The sequence below is a fragment of the Lissotriton helveticus genome, chromosome 3_1, assembly GCF_964261635.1.
Source record: "Lissotriton helveticus chromosome 3_1, aLisHel1.1, whole genome shotgun sequence".
NCBI classification, from domain to species: Eukaryota; Metazoa; Chordata; class Amphibia; order Caudata; family Salamandridae; genus Lissotriton; species Lissotriton helveticus.
Genome location: NC_136061.1, coordinates 1,542,293,978 through 1,542,321,842, shown reverse-complemented (window position 1 = coordinate 1,542,321,842; position 27,865 = coordinate 1,542,293,978). Strand labels below are relative to the sequence as shown.

At 46.0% G+C, this 27,865-nt stretch overlaps 1 protein-coding gene across 4 annotated transcripts in view; it reads right to left on the bottom strand.

The window, feature by feature from the left end:
• Positions 1 to 27,865, bottom strand: part of MPZL3 (myelin protein zero like 3) — a 59,393-nt gene that overhangs the window by 16,043 nt on the left and 15,485 nt on the right. The window lies entirely within an intron of this gene.

Below are 27,865 nucleotides of genomic sequence, written 5' to 3'. Positions count from 1 at the left end.
TCCAGGTGCAATGAGGATCTGTCAAAACCACTAAGAAGGAGGACCCACGGGAGCAGATAGCATTATCCCATAATGGGGGGATATAAGAAAGTCCAATCAAAAAAACATAAGGTAGCTGGTTCCACGCAGGGCTGGAAGGGTGAGGCAGCCACAGGATCATGGAGGGAGGAGGTGGGGGAGGAGGAAAACACAACGGAGAGACGAGGAAAACTATGTCCAATGTCAAGCTGGGTAGGTGCCAGCTTAGGGGGTGTACCAGAGCCAAACTCCTCTACAGCTGCCTAAACAGCTCCACCGGGCATCAGCCATGTTGCTCGGGCTCCGCGGTCAGTACAACATTCATGCTTTCCGCCTGTAGGGCATCGTCCTAGTTCCATCGGCCGCACCAGTCCCGGTGTTACAGGGAAGCACCGCCCAAATTACCCTCAAGCTCACACCCAGGAGGGCCTAGCGCACCACCGTAGTTCCTTGGTCCAGACAGGGGAACTCTGCTGCTATCACAACTTCTAAAAAGCCAACGGCTTGAAGCGGAGTCAGTCGCCAGTCAGGTGTGACTCGGATAAGCTTGTCTGCCTGTAGCTGAATCTATCTCTGCCTGCATAAAGTCTCTTATCAAAGAGCTGAACTTATTTTGGACTAAAATCTCCAAACATGAACCCCTTACCTCCAAAACTGAAACTCCCTTTACCCTCGCCAGTTCACACTACCTTCTCCAAACACACAGTTTCTTAATCTCTTAATCTGTAGAACACAGGCTCCCAGCCGGTACAATGCCAAGTGTCTACAGGCAAAAGTTGTGTCTCTTCCTCCTTCCCCACTGCACTTAATCGTTGTGCTGTTATCAAACATACCAATTTAAATGAGCCTCTGAAAATATCCGTGTAGAGAGGTCTCTTAAATAGCAATCACCCTCCGAGAGGGGTGAACCCAATCAACCTCATTGGAGTTCCTCTAGAATCTACCACTAATGTATCTTCTTATACTACTAACCTCTGCAAATCTGCTGTAAAACACGAGCCTGAGATTGTAGACTCAGTCAACAACCAGAACCTAGACCATATGCATCTGACAGAAACCAGATTCAATGATACCGCTCTATCATTCCCAGACTTTCTACTTCCCTATAACAATATTATCATAAGCTCCGACAGAGAAGACAAAACAGTTGGCAGAGTAGCAGTTATTCATAAAAGATCTATCCCTTCAAATGAGCAGGAAAAGAAGTTTGCCCATCTTTCTAATGTCCGACTAAAGACATTAAATCCTAATTCTGCAAACCCATTAAAGTCAACATCATCTATTATCCCCCCAGGAATAACAATCCTTTGCTGAACACTGTATTGTCTTTACCACCTCACAACTAATTTTGTCAAACCATCATTGTGTATTCCTGAGAAACTTTAACCTCAACAGGAATGACCCTGGGGATGAGGCCTTCTAAACCCTCGGAGCTTTCCTTTCGACCTCAGCATTCCTTAAAGCCCACTCATATTAAAGGGGCTACCCTAGACTTAATCATTGCAGGAAAGTTTCATAGGTGTCTCACATCACATTCCCGTCAAATTCCTTTGGGACTGCCCCTCTAAATCTATAGCCTGTGGTCAACCTAAAAGACCTAAAATAATGACAAGGGGCAACAACAACATTACGCTTGACAACATTGAGTATTGCCTGATTTTAAGACTCCCAAACCCTAGTGCATAACAGTACACAAATTAAACAAGCAACTATTGCACTAACCTGCTGAATGAATAATTTGACCACTTCTTTGACACAGAGATCGAAAATACAAGAACTTAAGTTGTCATCACTTCCACCATTCCATACAGAACTCCCATTGATAAAATCACCCATAATCTGGTCTACCTTTATTTAATTTTATTTTATTTTATACATTTATAAAGCGCCTGAATCGCCCCAAATGGGGCATCTCAGCGCTAAGGACAAGAGCAGTACAACATAGGGAGGGAGATGAAATTAGAAGAGACGGGTCTTAAGCTTTTTTCTGAATGTCAAGTAATTGTCATTCAGGCGAAGGTCCAGCGGTAATTGATTCCATAGCAAGGGGGCTATATATGAAAAAGATTTTCCTCCTAGTCTGGCTAGTTTAATTCGAGGCACCACAAGTAGACCTTTACCCTCAGAACGAAGTGTCCGAGAAGGACTGTATTTAAAAGGTTTTTCCGTTAAATAGATAGGGGCCATCTGATTGAGGCCTTTGAACACAAGGCAACACACTTTAAAATAAATTCTCTTCCGAATCGGAAGCCAATGTAAGTTGTGTAATAAAGGAAGAGATGGGGAACGCCTGGGGGCACTAGTCATCAGACGTGTCGCAGTATTTTGCACTACCTGTAAACTTTGTAAGTCAGAGTCCCTAGCCGAAATCAGCAAAGCGTTATCATAATCTAAGCGACTAAGAACTAGAGCATGGATTAGTGTTTTGCGAGTACTGATTGGGAGAAAATGAAAGATCTTATGAAGCAGGCTAAGTGCGTAAAAGCAAGATTTTTTAGTATTTGCTATGTGGTCTCCTAGTTTAAGGTCATTATTTATTAAGACCCCAAGATTTTTAACAACTGTCTTTGGAGTGGGAGCTGTACCCAGTTCTTCTGGCCACCAATTAAGAGACCACCCAGTAACAGCCTCCCTGAAAAGCATGATTTCGGTTTTTCCTGCGTTTAATTGCAGGAAATTGGTCTTTATCCAGGAGGTGATCGTTTTCATGCCTTCCAAGAACGTGTTCTGGCTGTTAAGGGTGTTTTCATTGTATGTGAAAATCAATTGCGTGTCGTCCGCTTAGGAAATTGGGAAAAAACCAATTTTCCTAAGGAGAGCTGCTAAAGGGGCGACATACACGTTGAATAGGGGCGGGCTAAGACAGGAGCCCTGAGGGACTCCCTTCGTAACCTGTCTGGTCTTAGATTTAAAAGAGCCCAGGTTCACTGTTTGAGTCCTATCTATCAGGAAATCTTGTACCCAGTTCAAAGCCGTGTCCTGGACACCTATAGAGCGTAATCTTTTCAGCAATATTTGGTGAGAGATGGTATCGAATGCCGCGGACAGGTCAAGCAGCACAAGAATTACTGCCTGACCTGCATCCGCAATCACTTGAATATCATCCGTCACTTTAACCAAAGCAAGTTTGGTACTATATCTAGGGCGGAAACCGGACTGAGAAGAGTCTAGGCAGTTGTTGGTCTCCAGATAGGCAGAAAGATGGATGTTAACATGCTTCTCGAGTAATTTGCCATATAAAAGGCAGGAAGGAGATCGGGCGATAGCTAGTTATAGTGTCCGAGGGTAATTTGGTGGTTTTTCGGATAGGCATAATTTGAGCAGCCTTCCATGCTTTGGGAAGTTTACCTTCTTTGATAGAATGATTAAAAATAAAGCGAAGAGGTTCCGCCAATACCGTGGCTAATTCCTTAGCAAATTTGGCAGGGATTAAATCCGTAGGAGAGTCAGATTTTGCAGATTTTAGAAGGTGCTCCCTATCCTGAGGTGTCAGCAATGGAAATTCTTTCAAGGTTCCCTGTCCATCATGGTCCCCTGTATGGACCATGCCCGAGTCACATTTATCATTGTCAGATGAAGATATATTATTGTGTATGTCCTCTATTTTTGAATAAAAATGGTCTGCAATCTTATCACAGAGGAGTTGGGTGGGAATCTCCTCAGTGTCAAGGACTTCAGGGTTAACAAAAGTGTTGAGAAGCTGAAAAACCATTTTAGGAGAGTTGCCCGATTGTTCCAATTGCATAGTAATGTGCTGTTTCCGTGCGGCTTTAATATTTTTATGATATTTAGTCAGTGCCAGCTTATATAGGTCTTTATTTGCAGAATTATGGGTGCGCCGCCAGTTATGTTCTAGTTTTTTGCAGTTACTCTTCTCCAGCCTAAGATCAAATTTATACCACTTAGTCTGAATTCGGCTTGAAGCAGTAGTGGATGTTTTCTCCGGAATTAGTACATCTAAAGTGGTTTCCACCATATTGTGAACTCTGGAGAATATGCATCAAGGGGTCTATCCGTGTCCAGAGGGGTCCACAGAATGCCAACAAAAACCTAGGAATAAATAAGGAGCTGAATAGAGAACGCCTTTAGGGGTCTCGGACTCGTGAGCGTATAAAGCTCTTCCTTCCTATTATACCTGGAACAGGTCCGATGCCATATTGGGTGTATAGAAGATGTAAATACTAGCAGAATAACGCTCACTAAAAATACGAGCCTTGCACAAATGATCCTAGTGGGTAGCGGATGAGGGTGACCTAATACTATAAAGACTTAAAGACAGATATGTATTCACAAGCGGTATGGGCTGCGATGGCTGTTCAGAGGTAACTAAAATAAAGACGGACAGCTAAAAGAAGAGTACAAATCTTGCGAGCTCCCAGTTCTCCTTTAAAGAGAAGCGCAAAAAAAGCGCAAATAAAACCTAGAAAAGGCTAATGAGTGACTAAAAAATAAAATGGAAAAAAAGCTGAGCTGGAGATGGTTCACAAGTAACAATTATGACTCAGTGGAAATCGTAACTTTAGATAGAAACCGGCTACTGAGATACGAGACATGAGAGGTACTGTAAAGAGATGAAGCACCCCAATACAGAACATTATACAGTTGCGATCGGGATAATTTCTACCAGATGCGCCTCGCTGAAATGCTCTCAAGTATGTCATTAAATTACAAAGAAAACAAGCTCTCGACATTGCTGTGGCGGGGGAGCGCACTCCTTTAAAGTCTGATGGGGGGGGGGTGGGAGAGCAGCTTGGGAGCGGCTTCCTTTCAAGTCTGATGCCGAGGCTCGGACAAATGGTGTATGGTGTGCGATGTGGCTCGTGATGTGCACGCGCCTGGCTCACATGAACTGCATCTAATCCGCAGTGGGTAGACTTTTGAAAGCCTCTTACTATAATCTCGCCGAACAATGCTTACGCATTGCTTCAGCTAGACCTAAAAATGTACATACAAACTCTGCGATCTTAGGCGTGCCTCAAACACTGCCTTTATTTAAATGAAAGAGGATGGTTTAGAAAATATCTAAATACACGAATACATAAATAATAAATAAAACAAACATTTGGGCAAGGATGCGGACGAACGGCTAGAGCGGTCGAGCTCGGGAAACGGGTTTGAGTCTCGGCAGGGACGCTCAACTCAACATCCTGTGATTCTGTGAAAATCTCCCTGTTCCTAATAAAAAATGATTGTGTGTTTATAAAGCGCTCTGATACATTCAGGTCGAGAATGCGCTATATAATCAGATGAAAAGTAACCACCCAGTAGAAAAATTGCATCTACAAACTCCGCAATGTTAGCAATGCCTCAAACACTGCTTATGTAAATGAAAGAGGATGGTTTAGAAAATGGCTAAATAAATGAATACATAAATAAAACAAACATTTGTGCGAGGATGCGGCCTAACGGCTAGAGTGGTCGAGCTCGGAAACGGGTTTGAGTCTCAGCAGGGACGCTCAACTCAACATCCCGTAATTCTGTGCAAATCTCCCCGTGCCTAATACAAAATGATTGTGTGTCTGTAAAGCGCTCTGATACACTTGGGTCGAGTATGTGCTATATAAAACAAGACATGTCCGAAATGGAGAAAAAAAAAATGTGAATGTGCAGCAGCCGGTTACCTGTATTACTTAGCAGGCGGCTGTAAAGAAGTGACTGCAGAAGTAAAGCAAGAAGTAATAGGAAGTTATGGTGTGGGGAGAGCATTGCAAGGTGTAAGCTGATCTGCAAGGACGGGCAGAAAGCGACAGGAAGTGCCAACACACCAAAACAAGGTGCCGTGGTAGTGCAACTAGGCCAGGGCCTGCCACCAGCGCCGGCTGCTGCAGGACATGGCCTGGCGCAGAGGAACGGGGACTGGGGGTGGAGAGGAAAGCGAGCCGGAGGGCAGTGCTGGGCAGAAGCTAGTAAGGCGAGTCAGAAGGGCTGCAGCCCCTGAGCTGAGAAAAGGATCAGCGGAGCAATGGTGGGAAACAAGCTCTCGGCATTGCGTGGGGGGGGGAGCGGCAGGGGAGCGGACTCCTTTGAAGTCTGGTGCGGGGGTGGGGGAGCAGATTCCTTTGCTAGTAAAAAAATGTATATAAAAATTCTGCGATCTTAGGCGTGCCTCAAACACTGCCTTTATTTAAATGAAAGAGGATGGTTTAGAAAATATCTAAATACACGAATACATAAATAATAAATAAAACAAACATTTGGGCGAGGATGCGGCCGAACGGCTAGAGCGGTCGAGCTCGGGCAACGGGTTTGAGTCTCGGCAGGGAGGCTCAACTCAATATCCTGTGATTCCGTGCAAATCTCCGCGTTCCTGATAACAAGATAGATTGAAACCCTTCGAGCAAGGCCTGTGCGAAGATAGGAATTCAGGGAATGATGCCAGGGGTAAGTTGGTCAGCCAAAGCAAAAGAAATTAAACAGAATTAACACAGCACGACAGAAGCAACCCAAACGAAGCACAGCAAAAACAAGACAACCACAAAGCATGCCACACCCAGAGCAAAGATTGCAGGGTTCTCAAACTAGAAGGAAGGATCTAGGTTTCTCCCAGCATGAGGGAAATGCAGCGGCCTCTCCCATACTGGGTTTAACGTGCATTTCTGTTAAAACAGCACAAATGATGCAAGATTTTCTCAGAGCAAAGGAAAGGCTGCTGGACTCTCTCAGGGCTGAGGAAAGGTTACAAGACTCTTCAGGAACAAGAAACAGTAATGTTTTAACGCTGAATGTTATGATTTCAAGGAGAAAATTTGACAGTGCACTGCGACAGTGATGCGACCGTGATGCGACCTGCAGAGAAGGTGATTTAGCTGAAGAACAGACATGTCGAGAGGGTATTCAGATAAGACGCATGGAGGGAGGTGGGAGCTTTACAAAACAAGCTCTGGCACTGCGCGGAGGGGGGCGGGGGAGCGCATTCCTTTGAAGTCTGATAGGGGGGCAGGGGAGCGGCTTGCTTTGAAGTCGCAGACAAATGGTGTATAAGTGCGATGTGGCTGGTGATGTGCACGCGCCTGGCTCACATGAACTGTGTCTAATCTGCAGTTTAGGGAGACTTTTCTTAAGCCTTACTAGAATCTCGCCGAACAATGCTTACGATTGCTTCAGCGAGACCTAAAAAAGGAATATAGTGTGCCGATACATTTTGATTACAATGTAAAAAGTCCTACGTTGCCCCGAGAAGAAAATGACACATTTGTGGAGGAATTCTTAGATACTCGACCTTCACCTCCATACGCCCGCAGAAAATATACCCTGCCATGCTATAGCCTCAGTCATCAGTTCCTTCCTTCTCTGCTGCTTCTGTCTCTTCTGCTATTGATCAAGCTCTTTCGGCCAAAGCATATACTGCCCTTTCTTTGACTTTGCCTTCTACGGCTACAATGACTGCCGGTCTCCCTGCAACGCCTATTGTTTCAGCATCCCTCTCGCCAGCCCTTACACCTATTTTGCAGCCGGCAGGGACCTAAGTGCCCATTACTTCTGTTGCTACTCCCACCCTGTTCTTCCATCCCCGACGTTATTGAGTAGTGGAACGCCTGTATGTGGACTAGGGGACTGAGACTGGGCGACTGCCAGGGAGCGATTGGGGCAGACACTGATACGATCAGCTGTGGGAGATGAAGAGAAAAGGGCGGTAGTCAATCAGGCCACCCAGTGGCCTAGTAACCCCATTTACAGTGTGGAAGATGTGTGGAGTGTGATGAAAGATTACGAGCCATTTGTGGGAACAGTGTTTCAATGACGTAGCACCGCAGATTATTTATGATATTAGGGATCATGTATATGATGATATGGCACCTGGTGAGGTTTTTAGTAATGTCGCAACGCTGGTCGCTTATCGGAATAGGTTTCTTGAGAAGAGTAAGAAGACTGTATCCCAGTTTCCGATGAGGGAAGTCCATCCTATATACCACCCTGAAAGACCAGAGTTACGGGATCAGCATAACTTTGTTACTAGACCACGGGTAGAGGCCAGGTTCCAAGAACAGTGGGTTTACACTCCATGCTCCATGGAAAAGGAGTGAAGTTTTATCCCTTAAGACTCAGTTGCCTGATCCTAGGAAAAACCCGACAGTATATTATAAAGAATTGACTGAGGCTGCATCCTCGACGGTTACGACTCTTGTGGATATTGAGATGTTCTTTGGTTTGTTGGTTCCAGTTGATGTTTGGAGACAAGGGCACAAGCAAGATCATGTTGCAGAATTGGGGGGTACCTGGGATCAAATAAAGGCATGGGATCAGGAGACAAAGCCTGGTAAGAAGCCTAGAGTGGAGATACTTGCCGTGCCAGGCCGTATTATTACTTATACACATTCTCTACTCTCGCCAAGAAAGGTAGATTGGGATAAGCTCTCAGTTTGTCGTCAGAAGAAAGACGAGAGTGTGTCAGATTTTCACTCGGTTTGAAGGTGTATTTTTGGACTACAGTGGGTAGGATTGGTCGGTTGATGGAGGTGTCTGATTATTTGTTAATAGTTTGTATTGAATTTATTTCCGGAGATCACGACTGGTTTGCAGGCTTCTGAAAGTACTTGATCCACTTCTTCCCCCTCTTTTATTTTGAACATGGCACAGTATTATGAGCATAGGGAAAATGAGGAAAAGGAGAAGACAGTGAAAAAGCATAAAGACTTGAAGACAAAGGTGTTGTTGCAGCAGGCTTCTAGGGGGGGAAGGGTAGTGGACGTGGTGGTTCGGGCCGGCAGCTTCCACGTACTAACCAGAATACTACTCCTGTAGGGCCGAATCAGTGTGCGTATTGTAAAGAGGAGGGACATTGGCAAAGCGAGTGTCCAGTGTTGCTGCAGAAAGTCGCGGTCCCCAGAGGACGAGGTTCTTGTGGACTGGGTCATATAGCTGGTGGATAGGAGAGGGCTCAGCACGGCGCAGCCTCACAGGATCGTTCCGACAATAACTACTTCGTTGACAATAGGGGTGGACAGTATTATTATGAGGACTATGACATAGACGAGGTGACTGGAATGTCTCACAGCTAGGACAGCCAGGGACAGAGTGAGGGACCAGGTCAGATACCTGTAGATAAGCGCAGTCCTCGCATTACTGCAGATTTGAATGGCTCAGCTAAGGAATTTTTGGTGGATACAGGTGCAATGAATAGCTCTATTTCTTGTTCACTGGTCCCTGGGCAGCTCTGTCTGGCCATAATAATGTTTCGGCAGGATTTTCTGGTGGACCGGATGTGAGCCCCATTTCCAACCCTCTTACACTGACTATAGGTCCTTTAACTGTGGATTCGCCATTTTTGTTGAAATCTAATTGGGGAAAAAATCTGATGGGCTTCGATTTAGTAAAGAAGTTGCATGCGATCATTTCCCCGGAAGGTGTTTACATAACAATGGGCCCGAATGTGGTCAGCACTAAGCAATGTCTGTCCAAAGATGCGGCCCTCCCTGTTGAATTTAAGGGCTTGCCGCTCACATTGTGGGCAACGGGTGACACGGAGGTAGGACTACTGACGATACCCCCACAATTATACTTTGCCTCGTATTCCTCAGTACAAAATACCGCAAGCAGGGGAGCGAGCCTTGTTGCAAATTATACAGGACCTGATTAAGTCTGGGGTTGTTGAAGAGACGTCTGCTAATGTGTGTAATAGTCCCATTCTTCCCATTCTTAAGAGGACACCTTCGAGCTCCTCTGATGATCATCCAGATGTTCATCGTTTTGTGATTGACTTGCGTAAAGTTAATAAAATAGGGGTTTCTCAGTTCCCGGTGGTCCCTGACATTACTGCCCTTTTGACCAGGATTCCTTCTACTGCCAAATTCTTCTCTGTCATTGATCTAAAAAAATGCATTATTTAGTAACCCGATCAATCCAGATAGCAGGTACTTGTTCGGTTTTACACTAGCTTTAGATTCCGTCGAGATCCTCAGGGCTATACGGAGAGCCCTAGTATATATAGTCAAGCTTTAAAAGCCCCATTGGACTCCCTCGCGCTTCTCTCAGCTAATGTATTGCTCCAATATGTAAATGACCTTCTCATCGCTTCTGACACTGAAAAGAGTTTGAAAGACAGTACAGTTAAATTGTTGTTGCATTTAACACACCACTGACAAAGTGTCCCTTTCCAATTTTCAATATTGGTCAACAGGTCACCTACTGTCGAAGGAGGGTAGTAAATGGACCTCTGAGCGCATCAGTACCATTGTTAAAATGCCCATCCCTTAAACTCAGAGGGATGTGCGCGGTTTTATTGGCATTACTTTCTATTGTCGCCAATGGATCTCTAACTACTCGTTACTAACAAAACCCCTGCTTGCACGAACCACTAAAGATGTGCATGAACTCTTGTTTTGGACGCCTGAATGTCAGCAGTCTTTTGAGCAATTAAAAGTTGCACTTTGCTCTGCGCCTGTGCTTGATACATCTGACTATGCAAAGCTATTTGTGCTGTATGTACACAAGATGGCTGGCTGTGAAATTTCTGTCTTAACACAGGCCTTTGGAGGTAAGCAACAGCCGTGTCGCAAGAGCCCTCCCGAGCTGTCTAAGAGCGGTCACAGCTGTGGCTGTCTACATAAGGCAATCGGCTGGTTTTGTACTGGATACTGATCTCACAGTCATGGTCCTCCATGCTGTGGATACTCTTTTGAAGAAGACCAAGACACAGCACCTCACCAGTGCATGTCTGACGGGTTATGATACAACTCTCTTTGAATCACATTTCACGAATAAAAGATGTGCCACTCTGAACCCAGCCACGTAGCTCCCCTCTGAACCCAGCCACATTGCTTCCCCTCCTTTCCGATAGTGAGGAAATTGACATACATGATTGTATCTTATGGATGGAGGAGACGACAAAAGGAGTGTAGATTGACTGATGGTCCCTTATCTGACCCCCAAGGGGAACTATAGGTCGATGGCTCTTGCTTTAAGTTACCAGGTGGCAGTACAACTGCAGCATACACAAATCAACACTGTACACTGTAGTTGAGGCCTCACGAGTTCCCTATCTGTCGGCCCAAGCTGCAAAGCTTGTTGCCCTTATTCGAGCCTGCGAGTTGAGTGAGGGACTGGCTGGCAATATTTATACTGACAGTCAGTATGCCTTCGGAGTCTCCCATAATTTTGGACGGCTCTGGGCAGAGAGAGGGTTTCTCACTTCCCGTGGGATGAAAATCCAGCATGCCCCCCTTATACACAGGCTTTTGTCGGCTTTGACACTCCCCAAGAAATTAGTGATAGTAAAGTGCAGCGCCCAAAAGAAAATTACTGACTATGTTGGTAGGGGGAATGCCTTTGCAGATCAGACAACTAAGGAGACAGCCCGAACGAAGATGAAAAGGATGTTTGTAGCAGATCCCACTAGGTGGGTGCCTGAGTTCACCATATTTGAGGATACGCTGGAGAATGTCAAGGAGATACAGAGTGAGGCAACGATTGAGGAATTAACAATAAGGCAAGAAAGCACAGCATGTTTGGATGAGGAGGGGTGCTGGACTGATAAGTCAGGGTAAGTCAGGGAAACAGAGATGGATGCTACCAGATGCATATGTTCTTCCGTAGTCACCATGGCGTAAGGGCGAGCTCATATCAGTGCTAAAGGTATTTGTAAGTTGTTAGACCCTGTATGGCAAAATGATAATATCCCAAAGACTGCCACTCATTTGGTCAAATATTGTATGGTGTGTATGATGCACAATCCTGGAAAAGGTACCCCTTCGCCACCTGGTAATTTTGTACCTCCCACTTTCCCTTTTGAGGTCCTTCAGATAGATTATATAGAGATGGATCGAGTCAACAATTTGAAATATGTGTTTGTGGTTGTTTTTGCATTCAGTAAATGGGTTGAGGCCTATCCCATTAAAGAAAATACAGTCATAGTGACTGCAAAAGTACTCCTGAAGTTCTTTCCTCGCTTCGGCTTGCCCCGTTTGATTTGGAGTGATAATGGAAGTTACTTTAATGCTAAAGTAATTCAATTCGCTTGTGAGGGACTACATATCAGACAGAAGTTTCATGCTGGAAATCACCCCAGGTCCGCAGGTTTGGTTGAGAAGTATAAATGGTACTCTCAAACTGAAATTGGCAAAGATTCAGGAGACCACAGGGTTGCAGTGGCCAGATGCTTTATCATTAGTCCCTTTGTCCACAAGAACTACAGTGCATTCTAGGACAGGACTGTCACCCAACGAGGTCATGTTCGGTGCCCGGCAAATGTCTGGGACGTCCCGCATCCTAATTGGTTCTCTGATATTGAATATCCTCGGTTAGAGGACTATCTGTATGAGTTAACTAAAGTCTGCATTCTATTCACCAACAGATCCAGGATTCTCTCCCGCCAGTACCAGAGGGGCCCGGACATGATATGCGGCCTGGTGATTATAATCTAATCCGGAATTTTCAGAGGAAATTGAACCTGGAACTGAGGTGGAGAGGACCAGTCCAGGTTCCCCTTGCCACCTGCACTGTGGTCAAAGTCACCGGCCGAAATAACTGGATTCATAGTCAACACTGCCGCAGAGTGCCTCCACCCTTGCCCTATAATCAGTGGGTCAAGAACAGAATAGGGGTCTCGGAGTAGGAGCAAGTCCCACGATGTGTCCCCTTTTTGGATGCCAAGCTCATGTGGATCCAAACCAAGGCAGAGAACAAGGAGGTACTAAATGCGGCAGAGACGCCGGAGATTAAGGCAATTCAAGAGCCCCTTTCCACTGGCCCCTCTGTGTCTGAGCCCCTTTTTACTCACCCCGCTGTGCCTGGAGTAGACAGGTACAATTTGTGCCCCTGGCGGACGAACATTGCACCAAAGGAGAAGTCAGATTAGTAGGGATGGACTTCACAAGTCAGGGTGTACCTTGCCTATGGTACCAACAGTAGTTAAGGGAGAGGCAAAATTGGTGCATTGTTGGGACATTGGACAGGATAGATCTAATGTTCTTCGCTGGAGGGGGGGTACGGTATCCTGGATGATGTGGGATTTCTTCAAGAGCTAGGATTGAACAGCTCCACCGCTGGTGCTCAAAAGCACCAACGTTGAAAGGAGTCTACCAGGGAGGCTCTGACAGACACTAGAAACTCGTCTTTGCCATCAGTTCTATTGCATTCCTTTTTCCCTGGTTCCACAATGTATCCGCTTGGTCGGCCCATTTCTGAAGAGGAACATCCATTTGCACCTCCGCGCCCAGAGCAGGGTTGATCCATAAAAAGTAAAATAGTTTTCGCATACATAAAATTGCAATTGCATTGATATTTGTATTAGGGATATCTTGGTTCTTGGAGGAAAAGTATCCTGTACGCTCTTTGATTGGGACAATACCTTTTCCCCCTGAACACAAGTTTGTTACTTTGGCCCATCTCAAAGGAGAGCACTGAAAGACTTATAAGGATAATGTGCTTATACAAATGTTGCATCAGGCTCATAATGTGTCTAACAACTAATTGTTGGGTGTGAGGACTACTTCCCTCAAAGACCCATAAAAGTGAGAACTTATTGTCCATGCCATTGTCCTATATTATCAATTGCGAGGGTTGGTTTGCATTGCTCAGTAAAGTGCATCCCCAACCCCAATTCGATACTCTAGAGAGAACACATGCGGATTCTCACACCATGAACAGAACGTACATTTCCAGCACAGGACCCCCGCCCCCCCACCACCACCACCAGTGCTTCACCAGACCAAGAGCCATTTAGTAGATTGTTCTTAAGATCCTGCATGCATGCACACAAGGGGGTCAGAAATGGAACATGGTCTCGAACGGAAATACCTGATTTTCTGGGGTTCAACACGTCCGAATATTTCCAGTCTTTCCAGGCTCGCAATGTTACTAAGGATAAGCCAATACCACTGTCAGTGGTCAACAACACAGCTAGTTTCTGTGTCTGGGGCACTAGGAAGATATGGGTGGGGGAGAGCAGATGTAATTCCACATATAGGTTGAGAACGACTGATAGTCCGCCCTTAACACCACCCCCTAATGTCTATTTTGTTTGAGGATCCCAAGGTTACATCTGGCTCCCGGAGGGATGGTCGGGCAGTTGTTATCTCGCTTTCCTCCTACCCCCTGTGTATATAGCTCCATCGCATTACCACAAAGACCATCGGCTGCAGCGTCAGAGTTTACACTTGGCCCGAGTTAGAAGTGTTGTTAACATAGAAGATATAGATCAAATAGATACCACTTTTCTACAGTTTGAGGACGCCAAGAAGTGAATAGTATCCTTTTGGAGCCCTATGTCTAATAGTCTTAACATTCGTCGGTTAACAAGGGTTGTTGAAGGAGTTAGTAACACAACGGCTGATATACTGACAAACATCACTCCTGAGCTTCTGGCCGCGAGGCTTGTTACCTTACAAAACCGGATGGTGTTAGACGCTATCCTTGCTGATCGGGGAGGAGCCAGTCGCATAATTGGCAGTAGCCGCTGTGTGTACGTCCCAGACCAGGGCCCCAATGTATATGCTGCCATACAGAAGTTGCATAGGCTTTCATCTGACATACACCAAGAAAATGGTACTTGGGACACTCTCCAGATGGTTCTGGGGTATATTCATGTCCTGGGGTTTGAAGATTTGTACCTTTCTGGTGGCAATTGCTGGTATTATCCTCACATGTTGTCTTTGCATACACTGCCTCCCTGTTTGTTGTACGTATTTGTGAACACTCTGAAAACTAAACAAAAAATAGCAGTACATGACACAAATGCCACTATCATGATGGTGCAGGATATCAATGGCCTCATGTTAATTGAAGAAGGTATTTTTGAATATTGATAATGCATATATCATCTTGTAGTGGCACCATGTATCTTCTGTATTAGGTTCTAAGACAGTAACTAAATACTTTAGCTAATGCTAAAAGGAGAGTCTGTTGGAATAGAAATGCTTTTAGCCAAATTCTCATGCACTGTACGACTTAAGTTAGCATTCGCTGCACCATTTTGTATTTAGCCGCCATTTTGATCTAAACTAACTTTTGTCCCACTTTTATGTCTGCCTCAGCAAAAAGCAGCTGCTATATTATTTTTTCTCCCTGTATTTCTCCACGGTTGGGATTTGCTGTGCTAATGAATAGAATGTTTTAGTTAGTCATCACATACCTTTCTCACTAGATAGGCCTGTTCCCACCCTTAGAGCGCCGGGCACAGGCAGAGTAAGCTTGACGCCGAGATAGCATGTACCCGGTCCCAGGAGTGCAACTCATCCCTCTGTATCTCCTTTGTTCACCAGCTACCAACTTGAAATTTCCAGTCTGGGCGTTTCTTTAGTGGTTCTGAAGATGTACATTATGTGTTACCATGTTTGCAGAAGTCAGTCCCTCTGCCGCAATCTAAGGAGGTGAGTCAGACCGGACTCCACTCAAGTGTACTATTAATAAATATCTTTGGCTTGTATTCTCTACTGTTTGAACGACTCTTCATTTGTATGGAAGGTTGAGAGGTGCTCGCGAGTGACCCTAAATGGGCCACTTCCTCCAATGGTAACAGCTTAAGGTGAGCAAGCCAAGCTATGCAAAATTGGCTCAAACCACAAGCTATGCAAAATTGGCTCAAACCAAGGGGACTGGTCTGTCAATAAAAGAGCCAGGCATATAATACACACTTTCCTTCCTCTTCACTGGTGCAGTTTTGAGCACAAAAACTGCAAAGCGCAGAATATTTGAGTGCAAGTAAAATCCAAAAGGGTTAATCTGAGTTTGAAAACTTTTCAACAGGTCAACATCAGAACATGTGAAACTTACAGCAGACGACCTACGCTCTTCTTCTATGTGTCTCATTGAAGGCTTGTAGCACCGTGAGAGCGAACTCTCTGGGATCTATGACACTCATTGTTCTACTAATATGTGTAATTGCCTTTACTGAGCTCAACCTTCCCGAAATCGTTTTCTTAGTTAAATCAGAGGAAGTCAGTGATTTTAACATACACATTGTTCCCTGCTTTTCCTTAGAATCAAACTTATTTTTAAGGAAAATATTTAATATGCGATCGGTGTATTTATTTAACACAGTGAATTATTTCGCTTCAGACAGAAATTAACTAGAAGCAGTGTCTAGAGTATTGAACAGGACAAAGCAGATATAAACTTGCTTTTTTCCTCAGGCTAGTAGCTAAATTGCTCAATTTCTAATAGGAAGCTTGGCTTCCACTGTTTACCAAATTGTGCAATCTTAGTAAAAATCATTTTACTTCACTGTGTCTTTTTCCTTGATCGTCATATTGGAGAGCACCTTCAAGTGATTCAGTTCAGAGTGTGCGCCCTAAAAAAAAAGTTGTGTGTTTTTGGTGTAATAGACCATAGTGTTACTCTATATATAAAACAAATACTAGCAATATGTAAGGGAAGAATATAATTAACATTTCTCGATTCACTTATGGTATTGTTGTCAATGGGGTGGATTCGGTAATGGTTTAAGTGCATGTTCAGAGAATTATTATAACCTTGCTCGATGCAGTGATTAATTAATGTACCAAATCAAAACACTTCCAAGTGTTAGAGAAATACACATAACAATTTAAATTCTTTATCATGTTTTATATGGCGTTTGGTGTTAAATTTGTATACTAAATATTTAAATGGCACTGCTCATAAGTTGGCTTTTAGGGCCATGCCAGAGTCCTGGCTGAGCTCTCACCTTTAATTTGCTGGTACGCCAAAAGTCAAAGCCAGACAGGAAACCAAATCAAGCCCTGGCAATAATGTTCAAACCACCCCCAAATTACAGAAGCCCTAATTAATAATTAAAAAGGCATCAAACGGGCTTTTAGTGCTGGTTACTAATAGTCCAGCCTGCGCTGAGGTTGACCATCCCATCCTATTATGACCTCGATCCATTCAATCCTTCAAATGGCTGCATTTTTCTACTTTTCAAAGTGAAACTCCTCAAGGTGGTAATAACTATAATATGTCTGCCCTGAATCATCATCTTCCATTCCATCTCCCAACGCTAGGCCCATCTTGAAAGGACTTGCTTTGCATCTGTGCACTGTCTCGCCACCCCCCAAAGCTGGTCACCCTTTTCCTCTGGCATTTAGATTTCTTCTAATTTTTCCACTTCACTGGGAAGCTCCCTCATGTCCACCTCAGAAAGGAAATGACTCGAAACGCCTCCAGAACGATGATAAAAACTCACATTCTTCACAAAGGGAACGCCCCCTCCCCCATACACTTTACTAGCCATCAGTTATATGCCGCTAGCAAGCAACTTAACACTAACTAGCAAGCAACTGAACACTGCAGCCCATAAGAATTAATAGTGAAACAGACCCATATTCCACCAAACACCTACACTGTCGCCGCATGACCAGAAGGACACCTACCACAAACAGCATTAATAAGGTCCAGTAAACCCCAGGTTCTCGACGCACTAGCTTAACTATTGGGAACTCTTTATCAGTGTACCGCTACTGTCATAAGTCACTCGTGTACTACCGTTTTTTACTGCCTGTGTGGTACAAACATTCGGTAAAATTCACATGCAAATAAATAAAATACAAAGTGCCAAAACAAATATTGGCAAAGCTAGCAAGTCTAGCCTTGGCAAACTAGTGCAACTTTTTTTTCCTTGCAAGTATATTCCACAAAGATAAATAAGAAGGGAAAAGAAAGAAAACCTGTCACCCCTATACCTGGTGGACAAATATTTACAACAAAAAATGTTACGTTTTAAGAAGGTAACCATTTTAAATAATTGTAATATAACAGTATGCATGCTTTCTATCAGGAATGTATACTTCGAAGAGGCATAGATGAGCCGTATTAGTTAAATGCACATCCCAGAAAAATATTACTGGGACAAAGAAAAGGTACCATTAACTTTGAAGTACTGCGACCTGAAAACCTAGTTTAAGCAGAATTTTAACACGCAAGGGGACACAAAAAGATAAAAAGGTTAAAGAATCGAAAGGAGAATAAGCCTGGTCAAATTAAAATTCTGGACCACCAACGCTGGCACTAATGTACAAATCTTTTTAAGCGGATTTGCAGATGTGATCTTTGCCCCACATAGTATTCTGTGAGCAAGGAAGCATGATGTAAATGGTAATTTAACCAACCTGTGGACGAAGAATGGCTGCCTCAACCCCCTTTGTACAGAGTACTTTTTAGGTCTCAGATTAGTCAAGAACTTTAATCATTTTCCAACACTTTCAGCTTTCAGTTAATCCTCTTCATCGATTGGTCTATTGCACTTTCACATTTAGCTTCTGCCCACCATGGCATGCAGGATGGGCAAATGGGTCAGGCCACTTCAACCACTGGCTCCTCTCACTGTGAGTGAAAGCATTTTACTGGTGCCCAAAGTGCACATAGGCCTAGAAAGTGAGAGGCTTGTGTGCAAGCTCACATACCACCATGGCATGCAGGATGGGCAAATGGGTCAGGCCACTTCAACCACTGGCTCCTCTCACTGTGAGTGAAAGCATTTTACTGGTGCCCAAAGTGCACATAGGCCTAGAAAGTGAGAGGCTTGTGTGCAAGCTCACATACGCGGCAACAGAAGTAGGGATCTTCAAATTCTTTTGCCATACTACTTAAAAACAAAACATGAATAAATCAAGCCATGACAACGCCAATAGCTCGGTAGCAAAGCTAGACCTATTGTCTTTGCTGCTCGAGAGTCTGGTAAGGTGAATGACGTGTTAGAAGCCCAGACTTACCTTGGATGAGACTCGGTTCTGTCGTAGCCACACCTAGGAGGTGCCTGTTGAAAAGCTAATGATTAATAATTCGTCAGGGAGCCGGGAGAGGCCATACACTTATGTAAATGAGTTTATCCTAACACTGAACAAGATAAGAGCCTCGATGCAGGTAGGATCGTTAACCAAGGTAAGAGAGAGGAAGAGTGGTTTGAAACACAATGCTCGGGCCTTCAGCTGATGAGGGGCATTGTTTCATACACAATCACTTTATTGTGCAACTCCTTGATTGAATCTGCAAGTGTGACAGCAAATATGTCCCACTAAATAGGGCGCAATGTAAAACACCACGCCGGTGACAAAATCTGGGACAACGAGAAAGAAAAACAAACATTGGCAAAGCAAATAGATCTGGCTTTGGCAGCCAGCCATGGCGCTTTATCCCAGCTTATTTCGTCATGGTTTTTGTAAAACGTTCTTTTTAGCAATGTCGGGCCCTCGCCGTTATTAAAAAAAATGCATTGTCTAAAAGCAAAAAACATTATTATTGTCATAAAGCTCATAGTCAGAGTGGTCCCTGGCAATGAAGCAAACTACTTTGAGTGTGGAAATGCTCCTTGTGCAGGAGCAGAAGAACGTCACTCGCAGTGAAGCTAGACATTGAAATGGACTGACTCGCAGTGGGCGGGAGAAAAATGTGAATGACGCAACAAACCAATAGATAAAGAGGGGTGGCAGAAAGCACCCATAAGTGTATATTATATATAATTTTAGTAAAATCATAAAGTACTGGCTAATGCCAGACCTCAAAGTTTGGAACTAGATCTCATCAGGGAAGAGAGATAGCCAAAGGCCTTAATCACATTCACTAGGCAAAGTGGACACAAAATATTTCAGGCCCCTTAGAATCGAAAAACGTTGCCGGTCTTGGAGCACTAGATCGGATTTATGCACAGGTTATGTACATGAATGTCATTTTCATCAGTCTTGTGTACTAGGTAACAAGTAACTCTGCTCCCTAGCCAGCGTGCCCACTGCAGAGAGGTGTGTGTAAACTTCAGGGCACAAGCTCCAAGCCCAGCAGTGCAACCTCAGCCTTACATCTTTCCGCGGTTGATAAAATGAGCACAACTGAGAAGGATAACGGGAACTTAACATTTAGAAAGCACCAGTATAAAGATTCAGTATAATGTAAACGGCTGAATAAAATACAGGGGTGAATGGCAAAGTGGGTGCAAAAAGGGAGAAGGAGGGAACAATGAGACTGCTGTGACAAGTTTCTTTACTTCGAAGAAATAAGGCTCTGAACCTGACGGCTTGTAAATCACCTTAGAAGATAACAGAGAGGCTTACAGGTCATACAGCAGCATTGTGGAAATCAGGCACTGAGCCTGCAATGTCACAGCATGCTCAGTTTTCTGAAAATAATTCGATGCTACAGTACAGCTTGTTCAGCATCCTCGGATGAGCCTGCTGAAGGGAAGGGTGGCAAGTAATCTAAAAAGAATCCCCATACCTTACTTTGGCATATGTTCTCAAGCGCTCTAGAAAGTCAATGAGCCTGCTAAAAAAAGTGCTCAGCATTCATAGGACACAGCGTGCTTGGAATGCTAGAAGAAAGTCACCGAGTGTGGAATGTCAAAGCCTGTCCGACAGTCATAGAAAATACCATTACCTCCTCGTCCTGTCTTCCTCGCCACAGTAATTACCCATGAGCCTCCGGCTCCACACAGAACTCCAAGCATAAAAAACAGCGCTCTAGTCTCCCTCTCCCTCCTCCAAGATGGCCCCCAGTGGCTCCAGCCAATCCCATAAAGGGATACAGAAAGACCAACACGACTTGTTCTTTTTTTCTGCACTACTCCGAGTGCTGTGTTCCCTGCTGGTCAGGTGAGTGGGGGCTGGGGTACTGCTGGAGCAGCCCCGCTTGTCCTCAGGTATTGGGAAGGGGGACGTTAGTGTATTGCCATTCCTTGGTGGTTTGACCGTGTTGTTTTGTTTAATGATTTTTTTCTCCCCTTTCTTTTGCCGTTGCGCTCCGGTCCCGCTCTAGAGGACTTGGGAGCGTTTCTGTGGACTGGGCGCCTTGTGCCTCGCTACTTGTGAATGCACCTTGGGTCCTGCTGTGCGGGGTCTTACTGGCCGTGTTCTGTCTCCCGGCCGAGCGTCCTGCTGTGCGGGTGTGTGCGCGGCCGGGTGCGTTTTTCCTTGGGGGGGCCGAGGACTCCCGTGGACTCGTGGTGCGTCCTACTATGCGGATGTGTGCGCGGTCGCTTGCGGGTGCCTGTGGGGGCCGGAGGCTCCCGGTGACTCGCACTTACCTTCTGCTGACTCTATGATTCGGGGGCTGCGGGAGGCGAGACGTGGCTTCTAGTGCTGTTTTCCCTGTGCACGTTGGGTCCGGGCATTCTTACCGGGATGCGCGCAAGACTTACCTCGCTTTTCTGTGCTGTTGGGGGCGTGCAGTGGGTGTTTTCCATTGGTTGCTTAGCTACCTTGGGTATATATATTTTTTTGATCAGGTGTTTTCTGTGGATTGCCTGTGTTTGTCACTCATGTTTGGCTCTTATGGAGGGTGGTTCTTCGGATTTGACTGCTCCTGATTCCTTGGAGGCTTCTGACTCTGGGGTAACGATTCCTTCTGTGGCATTATTGCTGAACGTGATTGCTTATGCTATGGCTGCTGCCTTACTGGATATGGGGCAGGTTCCTCCTGCTAAATGGCCTAGGGCTGATGTCGCTCCCGCTCCGGACTCTTAATCGGGGAAGGATGTAGACATCAACGATCGTTTTGTGCAGGGTGCCGACCTGACGGTGGTGCTGGGTCGCATTCGCTGGTACTGGGTTTTTCCTGGCTCTGTTGTGCCTATGGGAGATGATTATTTGTCATTATCAGCGTCCTGCGCCTGATTCTTTGCCTCTGCATTCTTCTGTTTTGATGGTTTTGGATCGGAGTGGAAGAATGTGGACAGGGCTCTTTTTTCGCGTTTTTTGAATAACCGCTATCCTCTGCAGGACTTTGCTGTGACAATCCCTTCCTCTGTTGAGGTTGATTCCTTGATGGCCGGTATGTCCTCTCATGGGACTGTTGTTTGGGAGGATTCCTCTCCTGCTGACCCTGTGGATCGTGAGGTGGATGGTACGGTGTAGCGCGCTTTTGCAGCCGCTGCTTTCTCCATCCGGGCTGCGGCCTGTTCTTAATATGCCGTCCAGTCTTTCCTTACGGATTTTCAGTCTTTGGCTGTATTGTTTGACCAGGGGGTGGATGTCTCTTCTACTCTGGCGTTATTGGTAAAACATGATTCTTTGGGGTCGGCTGCTTCGTCTTCTTTCGCTGCGTGCAGGCTGTTGAGGCTCCGGTCATGGTCGGCTGCACTGATGGGTCTGCTGATGTACATCCATTTCTCTGGTGTGTGCCTGTTTGGCTCTCAATTGGGGAATTTGTTTCGGTAGACGGCGGAGGCCCGTTTGCTTCTGGCTCCTGGGCGTTCTGGCCGCTTTCGGGCTTTTGGTTCCCGAAGGTCTTTTGGTCCTTCGCGGAGGGTACGTGCTAGTCAGCCCTTTCGTGGGATGGGGCATGGCCGGGGTGCTTCTTCCTTTGCCAAGTCTCGGTTCTCCGGTGATTTTACCTCCTCCGATCCCGCATTCCAAGTCCTGACTGGGTCGCTCCTGGAGTGTTTCCGGTTGGGGGTCGTCTCACTTGCTTCTTGGACTCTTGGCACGTGTCTGGGTCAGATCGGTGGGTGCCTCAGGTGGTATCCAAAGGTGTTCATCTTGGATTTTCCCTGTCTCCCCCAGGCTGTTTCGGGTCCTCTCCGTGTCCCAGGGTCCCTCTTCTGCGGGTGGCTTTTTTGGAGGGTGTCTAGTCCCTTGTTCTGTGGAAGGCCATGATTCCCGTACCCGACGATCTCTGAGGGTTTATTCTATCCTCTTCCTGGTGGCGTTGGGCGAGGGGGTTCTCGGGCATGTGAGGATTTGTTTGGGTATATGCTTTTGTTCCTCTTCGGAATGGTTTCCCTCCGGGCTTTCCTCCCTCTGATCTTTACTGGGGATTTTTTTTAATCCTTTGTCTTACAGGTTGCTTCTCTGCATGTGCCTGTTCGCCCGGATTCTCTGAGTTTTTCTCCGTTGCTGCATCCTGGGTCGTCACTCTCGGTTCCTGGTATTGCCGTTTGGCCTCTGCTCTTCGCCCATGGTATTTTTCGGGTTCTGGCTCCTCTTATTGGCCATTTCCAGGGGGGGGGGCGAACGTTCGTGTTTTTTTCTCTGTCTGGTCGTTACATTTTTCTACTTCTCTTTCGTAGACGGGGTTGCATTTCCGGATGCTATGCCGTGTCCTGGAGCATCGCGATTTACTGGTGGATGTTCCGTGGTCATCCCTGGTTCCGTCGCGGGTATTGACTTTCTTTGGGGCTCTGTTCGGGACTCGGTTGGTGTTCCTGCCCCCTGATCGGTTCTGTCCCTGTGTCTGCTGTGCGGTCCCTGTTGTCGGGGCCTTCTCCTCATGTGTGCCTGTGATTGCGGGTTCGGGGTCTGATGTCTGCATCTTTGTGGACCGTGCCATGGGCTCGCCTTCACATATGTCTGTGGGTGTCCCGCACTTTTGTTGCATTTGGAACCCCTGTTCCCTAGATAGGAGTCTTTTGTTCCCTGTGTCCCCGGGGGTTCGGGTGGTCCTGGTATGGTGGTTGGCCGAATGTCGTCTGTCCAGGGGCCGCCCGTTTCTTGTTGTTCCCTCGCGGGTTCTCACTGCCGATTCCGGCCTGCTGAGGTAGGGTTCTTCTCTGGGGGTTTCTATGAATCGGTCTGTTGACCTTTACGGATCTCCGCGGGGTCACCGTGTGTGGGTCCGGACGGACTGTCACGTTCCCTCGGTTGCCTCGGCCGTCGATTTGTTGTTGGGCGGGGATGAGCCTGGCGTCCCTGTCTGAGCTTTTCCTGACAGGTCGGGAGTGCGTTGTGGTGGATTGTCTGAACCGTGTGTTTCCATCCATGGGGTCTTTGTCCCTGCCACTCTTGATGTTCAGATGGTTGCGGTGGATATTTGGGTCTCCGATTGTGGACCTCTTTGCTTCCCGGTCCTCTGCCGCATTCCGCAGTTTTTTACACGTTTATGCCTTGTCTGGATGCTTGGAGTGTGGTCGCTCTGTCGTTTCTTTGACCGAGGGGCCTGTTGTATGCCTTTCCTCCTGTTCCCCTGATTCCGAAGGTATTGCGGGAGCTCAAGAGGGTGGGGTCGTTTGTCCTTCTGGTTGCTCCGGGGTGGTGCCGTCGTCCTTGGTATCCCCTGTTGCTGGAGTTGGCTGTATCTCCGGGCTGGACGTTACCGTTCATGCCTTATCCTCTGTTGGGTCCTCTTCTGCCTCTACCTGTGTTCCGGTCCCTGGATCTGCGGGCCTGGCTCTTGTGAGGGGATCGCTGTTGCGTGCAGGTTGTTCTTTGCGGTTGCTGGCATCATTCAGCAATCTCGGAGGCCTTATACTCTTAAGTCCTACGCTAAGCATTGGGATAACTTTGCCTCTTGATGTGTGCGTCACAGGCTGTCGTTGGCTTCTTTGGACCCTGCTCGGATTCTGGATTTTTTACTTGATGGTTTCCTTTTGGGCTTGGCCGTTTCCACTCTCGGGGCTCTATGGGCCGCCGTTCGGGCATTTCATGTCCTGCCGTTGGTTCTGTTTTCTCCTTTGGTGGCTCGGCTTTTTGAGTCGCTTTCTTTGCCACATCCCCGTCCTATCTTCTGTTCTCCTCCTTGGGACCTTCCTCTGGTATTGCATTCCTTGCAGTCGGCTCCTTTCGAGCCTTTGGAGTCGGTGGGCCTGAGGTTCTTGACACTCGAAGTGGTGTTTCCTGTGGCTATTGCATCTGCTAGACATATTGGTGTGTTGGGTGCCTTCCTGCGATCTGATCCATTTTTGGTCATTTTGTCTGATCGTGTGGTCTTGCGCCCTCATCCTACGTTTATTCCTAAGGTGGATTCTTATTTTCACCGTTCTGCTGAAGTGGTTCTTCCGATTCTTTGTCCTGATCCTTCCTAGGCTGTGGATTGCCTTCTCCACCTGTTGGATGTGCGTCGTGCATTGTTGGTTTCTTTATCACGCACTTCTTCCTTTTGTACGGTTGACTATTTGTTTGTCAATTTTGGTTTGTCTTGTCAGGGCCTGAAGCCCTCCCTGTCCACTGTCAGTCGTTGGATTGAGGAGGCCATGCTGTTGGCTTATGGTTCTGTTTCTGTTCTTCCCCCTCTGTCTGATCGGGGTCGGTCCACCGGATCTGTTTCTGTTTCGTGGGCCGCTTTTCTGGGGGTGTCCATGGTGGATGTTTGCCGGGCTGCCAATTGGTCGTCCCCGCTTACTTTCAGGTCCCGTTATCACCTTCGGATTGGGGGTGGGAGTTCTGTTTCCTTGCCTCTTCTGTACGGTCGGCTGGGATTCCTTGAGGTGTATGTTTCTGTGGAATGTTGTACCTCTTGTGGTTATAATTTGTTTCTCTACATGATTCTGTGGAGTGTTTCCCTTGCATGAAGCTGATTGCTTTGGTATCGGCTCATGGGTAATTACTGTGGCGAGGAAGACAGGGCAAGGAGGTAATGCCCCGCTTACTTACCGGTAATCTTCATTACTCCGAGTCCATGTCTTCCTCGCCACAGTTTAGTTTCCCTTCCCTCCCGGCCCTGTTGGTGGCTTCATGTCTGCGGCTTGGTTCTTCAGGTCGTGTTGGTCTTTCTGTATCCCTTTATGGGATTGGCTGGGGCCACTGGGGGCCATCTTGGAGGAGGGAGAGGGAGACTAAAGCACTGTTTTTTTTATGCTTGGAGTTCTGTGTGGAGCCGGAGGCTCATGGGTAATTACTGTGGCGAGGAAGACATGGACTCGGAGTAATGAAGATTACCAGTAAGTAACCGGGGCATTAACACAGATACAGGGTTCAAATACGTGGCTTTCAAGATGAAAGAGGAAGGAGAGCAGGGGAAACTGAAAATTGGATGATGGGTGTTATTTTTATGACACTTGAGTGCAAGCTAGTCAAGAAGCTCTAGATATGACGACAATGTGAAAACAAAACTCACACTAGAAAAACATCTGCACTTTCATTAAGTATTTACACTTGGAACACGGTGAGGATCCGATTACAAAAAATAAATATCAGCTAATCTTATCTGTGAAGTTTAGAAAGCTTCTAACGAGGAATATGTGAGCTATTTGCTGACACCAGATTCAGTCTCCAACAAATGAGACTGCCCGACTGAAGGTGGAAATCTTCTGACTGTACGAAGAAGTACCGGCGCGGCATTGGTGCATGTTTAGAACCAACACAAACGCCCAACGTCACCCTTCAGTCTATGTTTAAAACCATCACAAATAGCTCAGGCTGCCTTGTGGTACATTAGACTCATGAAAACTTTATTGCACATTTTTTGGACTGTGGACGTATTTCAGCAGTAAAATTCTCACATAGTACTGTTTAGTGCAGAAAAGGTCTGGTGGGTGAGAGACGAGTTCGCGCAGAAAAGATTTTGCGGGAGCCTGGTTCCAGCATAAACAAGCATTTGCAATACAATAGGTCTTGCATTTACGCGAGTTGGAGCTACTGGTATCGTAAATGACTTTGCCTTTTATTTATGTTTTGGTTTTTAAAACAAATAAAAGGCATTGTCATTTACAATGCCAATAGCCCAAACTCACACAAATGCGAGACCTATTGCATTCCAAATGCTTGTTTGTAAAAGCGCCCCATGCCGCGCTTTTACTTTAATGCCCGCTAAGACCCTATCTTTAAGACGCGGCTCGTCTAAAGAACGGTGCAGCCGCCATTAAAGTAAAAGCGCAGTATGGTGTGCTTTCAAAAATAGAAAAGAATTTGTTAAGCAGCATAGCGTGTGCAGAAGTGCTGTGCAGGGAGCATTTAAAAAAAATAAAGCGCAGCATCAATGATCGGGTGCTGCGCTGTCATGAAAACAGGGTGGGTTAGGGAGAGCCGGTTTGCAAAAGCAGCTAGATTCAAGTCATTAAAGAAAATAGTGCTCACAGACTGTAGATAAAACAGACCATGTAACACCACATGTGAAATGTCCAATCCCCATGGGAGTTTACAAAGGCAAACAAAGCGTTACTATGGAGGGACTAAAAAGCCTATTAACTATTCAGAAGCACCCATTTAGAAAGGACAGTGACAGGAGCAAATTGAAAAGATGGGCAGAAAGTGGGTAGAGCTTAAAGTCCATACCTGAATACAGCATGCCTCGCAGAGCAGCGCATGTGTTGCCCAGGTTCGACCTAAAAATCTTGTAAGAGAATCGTTCTCTTCGTGAATGCCCCCTTAGCCCCAATCTCTGGCGACCTTTCAGCATGAGGTATGCACTAGTGTTCAATTATCATGTGAGGTGTCACAATAAGAATTTACAAAATTTGGTGTCTTTTGTGCAAGGCCTGTGAAATGTAACTACTAGCATATATGTTTAGCAACAATGCAAGCCGACCTTAGAACTGGTTCAGCACCAGCATAAGTACCCCATGCAGAATTATGCGATCCCCACGTAACATTTCAATGTATTTCAAAACTACTGCAAACACGCCACAAGACCTCATCATGTGTTCAAAAACCTTACAAACACCCCAAAAGTCACCGCTTTGTACGTTCATAGTCTCACAAACACCCCACATAGCATTTACTTCTATGTCTGAATCATAATAAATGCCATATGCAACAAAGAAGTGGATGCCTTTAAAGTCACCAACATCACATGTGACGTCAAAGTGTATTTCAAAACCCGACCCTCCAAGTAAAAGCTCAGTGTACGTCTACAACTTTTGAAAACATTTTCAGCTCCTTCACAGGCACCACTGCTGATAACCAGGTCTATATTCTGAATTGTTGCAAGGACCTCATGGAACCTCAGTGAATGTTTAGAACATGCGTACTCGCAAACATCCTGGCTGATGAGGGCTGAAAGCCTGAAACAGGTCCTAGGGTGCTTGTTTCCAGTCCAGGGAGGACCTGGCCTGGCAGTTCGGACTGGACTGTTCCCAATGGGTGCAGGGTCAGGACTGATTTGCACATGGCTGGGTCCAAACTGGAACGGTATGGTGAGCAAAAAAACTATGGATTTAGGCCCAGATCTCTGTACTGGGGTGAATGTATGACATTGTTCTGAATTCTGTATATCAATTGTTCTTTGTGCATTTGTCACCCCGAGTGGGACGGGTATTCTCAGACGTGGGTCCCGTGCTCTCCATGCCACTAGAGTC